Source organism: Schistocerca nitens, chromosome 2 (assembly GCF_023898315.1).
Source record: "Schistocerca nitens isolate TAMUIC-IGC-003100 chromosome 2, iqSchNite1.1, whole genome shotgun sequence".
Lineage (NCBI taxonomy): Eukaryota > Metazoa > Arthropoda > Insecta > Orthoptera > Acrididae > Schistocerca > Schistocerca nitens.
Window position 1 is genome coordinate 968,092,710 of NC_064615.1, and position 10,895 is coordinate 968,103,604.

Consider the following 10,895-nt stretch of genomic DNA (forward strand, 5'->3'; position numbering starts at 1 on the left):
GTTAGGCTGAACGGAAACGTGCCGCCGGCAGCTCAGCACGTGAGCAAAAAGACTGGCGCACGTTTCAGACTGGTCTTGGCTGGCACTTCCTGGCGAACAGGTTTCTGTTAAGAGGCCCTGTGCTGCTGTTATTCGGGCTATGCCTGTATCACGGCTGATGCCATTCATAGAAGCGGACTTACTTCGGTCTGCTTACGTTATTTTCGGCATTTATGCAACGGCCAGTGTACGTGAGTGTTAAAGAGTAAAAAAAAAAAAAGATTGTAAATCACTACAAATTACAAAAATGGATGTACGCTTGTATGTATAACGTATTTATGTGTGTATGTTCCATATCTCCTTCTAAACCACTGACCCGATTTCAACCAAAATTGGTACACTTGTCATTAAGAGCTTGGAAAGAATCACTGATCCTTGTAGGTGTAAGAAACACCCAGCTATCAAAGGGTAGGTGATGGGGGTATCGGGGGTGGGGCAGGGGGGGGGGGAGGGAGCAGCGTAGCCCACACGCGAGAATACCCATACTTTTGTCATCCAGTATTTGAGAATGACAGAACTTAGAGACCTTGAAAGGTGGCTACACTGAGCCGCAGCGCCAGAGATCGCGCTAGAGAGTATTGTTCCGCCGCCTCCACTGGCAGTGATTATTGAGATGTCGTAGTGGGCAGTGCTTGTCGAGGACTCGTAGTAGTCAGTTCGTGTTGAGATGTGCTAGTAGGGAGTGCTTGCTGAGATGTGATACTGAAAAGTTCTTATTGAGATGTGGTAATAGCGAGTCGGTGTGGAGATATATTGTAATGATTAGAGTGATTTTGGTCAATATATGAAGGTAACGAAACTTGATTTATTTTTCATTATTTAATGTCGTAAATAATGCTTCATTACAGGTTCAGTCAACAAAGCATCTGGCTTGTGTTCTGGGATTAGAGTGTAATCCTGGTTTTCTTGAGTAATTATGGTATTTCTATTTCCTTTAATTAATTCAGTATAAATGATATTTAAAATTTCTTGTGTTTTTGAAGAAGAACCGTGCCAGATGCGTACGTTGAGTCATACTTCCATACACAGAACAGTTACACTTGTGCTTTGGTTTCGTAGGTTTTATAGTTGCTGGGGACTTAATTAATTAATTGTGTTAATGAAAATTTTCATTTCATTCCTTGTTGTTGTTTCATGCAGTCAGATTGCGTAATAATACTAGTCAGGGCCAACCGTTTGCGAGACTTCGTAATCGGACAGACAGCTACTAAATCAAAAAATTAAAAGTATTTGCATTATATATTAAATAAGCCCCCATGAAACCTGCAACAAACTCTGCACAATTCCAAACCTTTACGAAACTTTTTACCCATGACGACCCCCACAAAATGATTAAAGGAAAAATGTTTGTCGCTTACTACATTTCGCTGTTGATGCAGGATGAAGCATGACATTTTGATTTGTTATTTTTTACTATTAACTGTATGCGTGGCAAATTTTCCAGACAGTATCCGAAGATACCACTCAATGTACCAGAAAAATTATATCATTGTACGAGTATTAGTTCAGGAGATATGACGTCATAAACACTTATGCTACCCCATCATGCAAGACGTTTAAATTTATTACTTTATTGCTACTAAATACACTTTCCGCAGACAGAATTCCGCATCAAACTTGAGTTTGTTTTCAAACATGTACCCGACTCATACAATTGTAGTTGGTGGCGACGTTAATTTACCTTCGATATGTTGGCGAAAATACATATTTAATTTCGGAGGTACGAATAAAACATCATCCGAAATTGTGCTAATTGCATTCTCTGAAAATTATTTCGAGCAGTTAGTTTATGAGCCCACACGAATAGTAAACGGTTGTGAAAACGCGCTTGACCTCTTAGCAACAAATAATCCTGAGTTAAATAACGAGCAGCAAAACGGATACACGGATTAGTGAACACAGGGTTGTCGTAGCGAGATTGAATATTTTAACCCCCAAATCCGCAAAAATAAACGAAAAACATACCTATTCAGAAAAGAAGATAAAAATTCACTTGACGCTTTCCTGAGAGACAATCTCCACTCCTTACAAATTAACAACATGAGTGTAGATCAGATGTGGCTTGAATTCAAAGATATACTATTTTCACCAATTGAAAGATTTATACCAAATAAATTAACAAGCTGATCCTCCTTGGTACACAAAACGGGTTAGAACACTGTTGCAGAAACAACGAAACAAACACACCAATTTTAAACAGACGCAAAATCTCCAAGATTGGCGATCTTTTCCAGAAGCTCGAAATTTAGTGCGGACTTCGGTGCGAGATGCTTATAAAGGTTTCCACAACGAAACATTGTCTCGAAACCTGGTATAAAATCCAAAGAGATTCTGGTCGTATGTGAAGTATGCTAGCGGCAAGACACAATCAGTGCCTTCTGCCTTCTCTGCGCGATAGCAATGGAGATACTATCGAAGATAGTGATGACAAAGCAGAGTTACTGAACACAGCCTTACGAAATGCCTTCACAAAAGAAGACGAAGTAAATATTCCAGAATTCGAATCAAGAACAGCTGCCAACACGAGTAACGTAGAAGTAGATATCCTCGGAGTAGTGAAGCAAGTTAAATCACTTAATAAAAGCAAGTCTTCTGGCCCAGATTCTATACCAATTAGGTTCCTTTCAGAGTATGCTGACGCAGTAGCTCCATACTTAACAATCATATACAACAGCTCACTCGACGAAAGATCCGTACCCAAAGACTGAAAAGTTGCACAGGTCACACCAATATTCAAGAAAGGTGGTAGGAATAATCCACTTAATTACAGGCCCATATCGTTAACGTCGATATGCAGCAGGATTCTGGAGCATATATTGTGTTCGAACATTATGAATTACCTCGAAGAAAACGGTCTATTAACAAACAGTCAACATGGATTTAGAAAACATTGTTCTTGTAAAACACGTCTAGGTCTTTACTGACGTGAAGTCTTGAGTGCTATTGACAAGGGATCTCAAATTGATCCCGTATTTCTTGATTTCCGGAGGGCTTTTAACACTGTACCACACAAGCGGCTTGTAGTGAGATTGCGTGCTTATGGAATATCATTTAAGTTATGTGTCATTGGATTCGTGATGTCCTGTCAGATGTCACGATCCATAGTATTTGACGAAAAGTCATCGAGTAAAACAGAAGTGCTTTCTGGCGTCCTCCGTGTTCCTTATCTATATATACGATTTGGGAGACAATCTGAGCAGCCGTCTTAGGTTGTTTGCAGATGACGTGGTCTTTTATCGACTAGTAAAGACATGAGTAGATCAAAACAAATTGCAGAACGATTTAGAAAATATATCGCTACAATAAGAATATTGGGAATTGACCCTAAATAATGAAAAGTGTGACGTCATCCACATGAACTCTAAAAGGAATCCGGTTACACGATAAATCAGTCAAATCTAAAGGCAGTAAATTCAACTAAATACCTAGGAATTACAATTACGAACAACTTAAATTGGAAAGAACATATAGAAAATGTTGCGGGGAAGGCTAACCAAAGACTGCCTTTTATTGGCAGGACACTTGGAAAATGTAACAGGTATACTAAGGAGACTGCCTACACTACGCTTTTCCTTCCTCTTTTAGAATACTGCTGCGCGGTGTGGTATCCGCACTAGATAGGAGTGACGGAATACACCGAAAAAGTTCAAAGAAGGGCAGCACGTTTTGTATTATCGCGAAATAGGGGGGAGAGTGTCACTGAAATGATGCAGGATTTAGGGTGGATATCATTGAAACAAAGGCGTATTTCGTTGCAGAATAATCTTCTCACGAAGTTCCAATCAACAACCTTCTCTTCCGAATGAGAAAATATTTTGTTTCCGCGCGCTATACGAGATTGGAATAATAGAGAATTGTGAAGGTGGTTGGAACCTCTGCTATGTGATTTGCAGAGTATCCATGTAGATGTAGATGTAGATGTACTAACACAATTCACAACACATTTCGCAGACAGTAGGCACATATACCAGTGTATGTACCTGTGAAAGTATATCACTTTATAGCAAGTAGTTCAGGAGATACGAATTCATAAAGATTACGCTGCGTGAAAATGAAACTTCAGGGATAAATTCGCTAAACATTCATCTGAAATACGTGTACAAATACGCATGAAATACGTTATATATGTGTTAAATATATTTGAATTGTCCGTGTGCGAGTAAAGCCACAGTTTAAAAGCTCATCTTGAACCTCTGGAACGATTTGAATCAAATTTGTAACACGTTTTAGTTACAATCTGGAAAGAAAAATGTTCTAGGGGTAAGAACCACCACCGTCCTATTGGAGTGAGGGTGATTATTAGGAGAGAGAGGGGAGGACGAGGACATGTACTCTCGAGGAGAGCGAAGGAGGAGATAGGCAGAGACCGGAGGAGGGGGAGGTGGACAGAGATAGGGAAGGGGGAATTGACAGAGGGGGGAGAAGGAGATGTATAGAAAAAGGAACGGAGATGGACAGAAACAGTGGGAGGAAGAGACAAGCACAGAGATGGGGCTGACGAGACGAACAGACAGAGGGGGAGGAGGGAACAGGACAGAGAAAGGGAAGAGGAGCAGATGGATAAAGACAGGAGAAGAGGAAATGAACACAGAAAGGAAAGGAAAGGAGAGGAGGTGAACGGGGAGAGTGATGGGTGGAGTTGGGCATAGAGAGTGGCAGGAGAAGATGGACAGAGAAAGGGAAGAGGGGAAGATGAAAAGAGAGAGGAAGTGGGGGAGATGGACAGAGAGAGGGGAGGGGGGGGGAGAAGAAGATGGGCTAATGAACGGTTAGAATAAATACATACCCGGCAATGGTGGGTACTCGGTTATCACGTGAAATTACAGCAGATGGAGCTGGTATATGGCTAAATCAACAAATACACTGTGTTCGAAATAGGACTGACGCGGGGCTCACCCTTGTTAAATACTATCACAGAAGATGCGTTTCACACCACTTTGTCGCGAAGTTTTGCATTGCAGACTTTTAGCCAAACACTTCCACTTCCACTCTCGTGCGAGCAGTTCCACCCAAATTTTCCACGAATTCTGCTTCTATTGACGCACAGCAACGGAGACGAGCTGTGTTATCGTAAGCACCATTTTGTGTTACATTCGACTGGTCACTGCAGACTTCTGCTCCTCTCACTTAGCAAACTACTTGGGACACAGCATACGGGAGATGTGCATGCGCAGATGGTTCAAATGGCTCTAAGCACTATGGGACTGAACTTCTGAGGTCATCAGTCCCCTAGACTTAGAACTACTTAAGCCTAACTAACCTAAGGACGTCAGGACGTCACACACATCCATGCCCGAGGGAGGATTCGAACCTGCGACCGTGGCAGCAGCGCGGTTCCGGACTGAAGCGCCTAGAACCGCTCGGCCACAACGGCCGGCGCACATGCGCAGACCTGTGACAGCAATTCACTGGTGCATTGTAATCATGGTTTCCAGCGAGACCCCTTAAAAGACAGGCCGTGGCGCTTACGTCACAGCACGTGACACTGCAGGTCTTACGAGTGCCAGCAACCATCTCTGGGGGAAACGAGTAACTATTTCAGAGAAATAAATGATGACTAACTGAAAACCACAGCTGCCGACAGGTGTTGTTGATATACCTCGATGTGGACAGCTGAAAATGTGTTCCCCGACCGGGACTCGAACCCGGGATCTCCTGCTTACATGGCAGACGCTCTATCCATCTGAGCCACCGAGGACACAGATGAATAGCGCGACTGCAGGGACTTATCCCTTGCACGCTTCCCGTGAGATTCACATTCCCAACCGTCCACAATTCTACATATGTATTGTACCTTATAGACATTTGCCCACCCACTCATTACTCGCGCACGCTGTATTGTGGACGGTTGGGAATGTGAATCTCACGGGAAGCGTGCAAGGGATAAGTCCCTGTGTCCTCGGTGGCTCAGATGGATAGAGCGTCTGCCATTTAAGCAGGAGATCCCAGGTTCGAGTCCCGGTTGGGGCACACATTTTCAGCTGTCCACATCGAGGTATATCAACAACACCTGTCGGTAACTGAGGTTTTCACTTAGTCATCATTTATTCCAGGGAAAAGCTGCACGTCATCAACAGTAACTGTTCTTTCGAGAACAAGTTACTGTCTTCGTATATATATTTCAGAGTAGTTTAATAATTCTTAACTTTGCGTTTAATTGCACGCAAGCTCTTCACAACACATGACAAAGTTAAGACCTTTAGTGGTTACCGTTTCAATGAGGTGCCAATTTCCCGTGGACCCTACATGGACCTGATCGTCTAGAAATATGGCGGACAAGGTGACTAGTATGACGTCACAAGTTCGTTGTGGGAGGGTGGTGGATGGCGGCCTGTTTTTCATGCGCCACAGGTTTCCAACATTTTCTTTGAGGACATTTCTCCTGTTCATTAAAAAGAATCAATTCAACATTAGTCTTATACATAATTTCCGGTCTAGTTTTATTTCGCTGTATGTACGACAAATAGTGGAGGGTATTAAGAAAAGAAACAGTTTCTTACCAGGGAGTACCATAAGCCCTACCATACACTTACTGAGGTGCTTAGAGGAACCATACGAATAAAAGTTTTGCAATCATCCGTACGTACAAAAACGATTATTATCGTTGTTGGAGAGGTAACGGATCGAGCGAGGTGGCGCAGTGATTAGCACACTGGATTCACATTCGGGAGGACGACGGTTCAATCCCGCGTCCGGCCATCCTGATTTGGGTTTTCCATGATTTCCCTAATCCGATGAGACCGATGACCTCGCTGTTTGGTCTCTTCCCCCCAAATCAATCCAATCCGAAGGAAAGGGAATTACATTTTTAACACTCTCATTAATACTGATGCTCTTTACGTAGTTTTTAGCTATTATAGGCTACACGGGAAACGAAAATAGCGAGAGATTTAACATCAAAACCAGTGATCAGAAAGTAGATGAAGCTAAGAAATTCGGCTACCTTCGAGGCAAAATAACCCATGACAGACGAAGCAGGGAGGAGGACATAGAAAGCAGAGCAGCACAGGCAAAGAGGGCATTCCTGGCCAAAAGACTGAGAAAAAAATTCTGAGAATGAACGTTTGGATCACAATGATGTATGGTAGTGAGTCATGGACTGTGAGAAAAGCGGAACAGAAGAGACTCGAAGCATCAGAGAAATGGTAGTACTGAACAATGTTGAAAATTAGGTGGAGTGATAAGGTAAGGAATGAGGAGGTTCTCCTCAGAATCGGCGAAGAAAGGAACTCATGGGCACCGTTGACAAGAAGAAGGGACAGGATGATAGGATATGGGTCTAGACGAAACTGTAGGGGGAAAAAACCGTAGAGGAAGACAGATCGGAATACGTCGAGCAAATAATTGAGGACTTAGGGTGCAAGTGCTGCTCTGAGAAGAAGGGGAATTCGTGCTAATTCCCGCCAAATCAGACACAAAAAAGATCTGCATCTACAACCACTCTCCACAAACCTCTGTGAAGTGTGTGGCACAGGGTTCTTGTCACTGTCGGTTTATTCATGGTAAAAAAAGCTACGTTTGAGACGAATTGTGGGTAATCCCTTACGCCACAGATTCCAATAGGTCTCACCGTACTGCCAGCGTCAGAGTTTGAGCAGTTGTTATCGATGGCCGTTTGATTCGACTGTGTGTTTCTCTTCTTTGGTTAATGGGCCAGAGGCACACCAGACTCCTGGAAAGGAATACTGTTGGATTTGTTGACATGTGTCATTGAATGTCTACATCTACATACATACTCCGCAAGCCATTGTACGGTGCGTGGCGGAGGGTACCATTTACCACATATAGTCGTTTCCCTTCCTGTTCCACTCTCAGATAGAGCGGGAGAAATACGACTTTCTATATGCCTCCGTATGACCCCTACTTTCTCGTATCTTATCTTCGTGGTCCCTACGCGAAATGTATGTTGGCGGCAGCAGGATCGTTCTTCAGTCACCTTCAGATGCCTGTTCTCTAAACTTTCTCAGTAATGTTCCTTCGAAGTGAATGTCTTCTTCCCTCCAGGGATTCCTACTTGAGCTCCCGAGGCATATCCGCAATACTTGCGTGCTGATCGAACCTATCGGTAACAAATCTAGCAGCTCGCCTTAGAATTGTTTCAATGTCTTCTTTCGATCCATCCTGGTGCCGATCCCAAACACTCGAGTAGTACTCAAGAACAGGTCGCTCTGGCGTCCTATATACTGTCCCCTTCACAGATGAATCACAATTTCCTAAAATTCGCCTTCCCTACCACAATCGTCACATGCTTGTTCCATTACTTATCGCTTCGCAACGTTACGCCCAGATATTTAAACGACGTCACTGCAAACGACGTGACTGCATCAAGCAGGATAACGCTAATGCTGCATCCGAACAGTACGGGTTTATTTTTTTCTACTCATCCGCTTCAGCTTACATTTTTCCGCACTAAGTGCCAGCTGTCATTCATCACACCAACTAGAAATTTTATCTAGGTCATCTTGTATCGACCTACAGTCACTTATCTTCGACACCTTTCTGTACACCACAGCATCATCAGCGAACAACCGCAGATTCCTGCCCATCCTGCCTGTCAGATCATTTATGTATATAGAAAATACCAACGGTCCTATGACACTTCCCTGGGGCACTCCTGATGTTACCCTTGTCTCCGATGAACACTCACCGCCGAGGGCAACATACTGGATTCTATTACTTAAGAATTCTTCCAGCCAATCACATATCTGAGAGCCTGTTCCGTATGCACGTCCCTTCGTAAAAAGTCTGTAGTGGGGTTCCGTGTCGAAAGATATATAAATGAGGACTGTGCCTGTTGCCCGGCATCCATAGTTCGCAGTATATCATGTGACAAAAGAGCAAGCTGGGTTTCGCACGAATGATCTTTCTATAGCCGTGATGATTCGTGGACGTGAGCTTTTCGGTCTCTGGGAAATTTATTGCATTCGAACTCAAAATATGCGCTAGAACTCTGCAGCATACCGATGTTAAGGATACTGGTCTGTAATTTTGCGAGTCTATTTATTTACCCTTTTTGTGTACAGGAGTCACCTGCGCTTTTTCCAGTCGCTTGGCATTTTGCGCTGGTCGAGAGATTCGCGATAAATTCAAGCTAACCACTGACACCTACAAAGTCGGAACAAGACATGGATACACGAGATATGTGCGCGGAAGAAATAATTCACCTCGCAGCAGGTATTTTATGTAAGAGTGTATCAGAAATTACTGCGGGTGTTCCATTTGAGCAGAGAGTATGGTAGTAAGCACAAGGAGGATTTTTTTTGAACGAGAACTGCAATTTCTGGAAATGTATTGTAGGTATCGTGGAACATTATGTAAATATGTGAGCCAAGACCGATCTATTTCGGAGTAATAATCCTGTACATACCTGAAACACGCATAATCATCATACTGGGGTGAAAGGTTCCGATGATGCCTTTTTTTCGCGTTTGCAAATTAAATTTGGGTTTTTAAACTCCACTTTCTGCAAAACATTATTTATTTCTCTTTTCTATTTACCAAACACGTTCTCCTCCTATGTGTTACCTTCTGTGGGTATTTATTTGTTACTGTAAAATATTGTACAAAATTCATGGTTGTTTTTAAATTTTAGGCCTAAAACTGTGAAATGTGTACTTTTTTTTTATTTTCTCGATAGTTCACCCGAATCTGCATTAAGTGTGAAAGTAGATTTGTAAAGGTCGGCTATTTTCTATGCGTTTTTATCGTTTGACAGTGTCTCATGTGCAAAGCAGATGCCCGCGCGGACTGGCCGCCCGGTTTGTGGCGCCATGTCACGGATAGCGCGACCTCTCCAGCCGGAGGTTCGAGTCCTCTCTCGGGCATGGGTGCGTGTGTGTTGTTCTTTGCATAAGTTAGTTTAAGTAGTGTATAAGTCTAGGGACCGATGACCTCAGCAGTTTGGTCCCTTAGGAACTCACACTTTTGAACATACGCAAAGCAGAAGGAAGAATTGCATGGGGGGGGGGGGGGTCTATGAAGAAAATGTAGAACGCTAGTGACAATGCAAAAGCCTTTACTTCTAGTAGTGGATGTTAAAGTAGTGGTGTCACCGCCAGATATCACACTTGCTAGGTGGTAGCCTTTAAATCGGCCGTGGTCCGTTAGTATACATCGGACCCGCGTGTCGCCACTATCAGTGATTGCAGACCGAGCGCCGCCACACGGCAGGTCTAGAGAGACTTCCTAGCACTCGCCCCAGTTGTACAGCCTACTTTGCTAGCGATGGTTCACTGACAAATTACGCTCTCATTTGCAGAGACGATAGTTAGTATAGCCTTCAGCTACGTCATTTGCTACGACCTAGCAAGGCGCCATGTTCAGCTGCTATTGATATTGTAAATAATGTACAGACAAGAGCTACGTTCACCATTAATGGATTAAAGTTAAGTATTCTACCAGTTACCTCCTTTTTTCTAAGTTCTAATTACCTTGTCCTGTTCCAGACCTCACGCCAGCCTGCGTGAGCTTAAACGCGTGCCTTTCGGCTTCCTGTCATACTGGATTTGCTGTCTTGCCAGTCCACAACAGTTGGCGACGAGAATTCTGCGTTCGTATCTATATTGCCCTGATTTACTTGTGTCATGGCTTCGCCACAATCTACAGATGTACTGTCCGAATTTTATCGCTTGCAGAATCAGCAGACGCAGGCCTTCTTGGATGCCCTTGGACAGCTCATCCAGGGTCAACGTGCAATGCAAAACGATGCGGCGGCCGCCGCTCCACCGCTACCGCAGCCACAACACGCTGTTGCACCAACTTTTCGTCCTTTTGATGCTGCACTGGAAAGCTGGACAGAGTGGTCACGCCAATTTGGATTCCATCGCGCCGCCTACAGAATTCAAGGTAACGAGCGG

At 43.6% G+C, this 10,895-nt stretch overlaps 1 non-coding gene across 1 annotated transcript; it reads right to left on the bottom strand.

Moving 5' to 3' along the window:
• Window positions 1–5,663: 5,663 nt before the first annotated feature.
• Window positions 5,664–5,737, bottom strand: Trnat-ugu (transfer RNA threonine (anticodon UGU)). Its single transcript has one exon. It is a non-coding gene; the product is annotated as a tRNA-Thr (tRNA).
• Window positions 5,738–10,895: the final 5,158 nt, after the last annotated feature.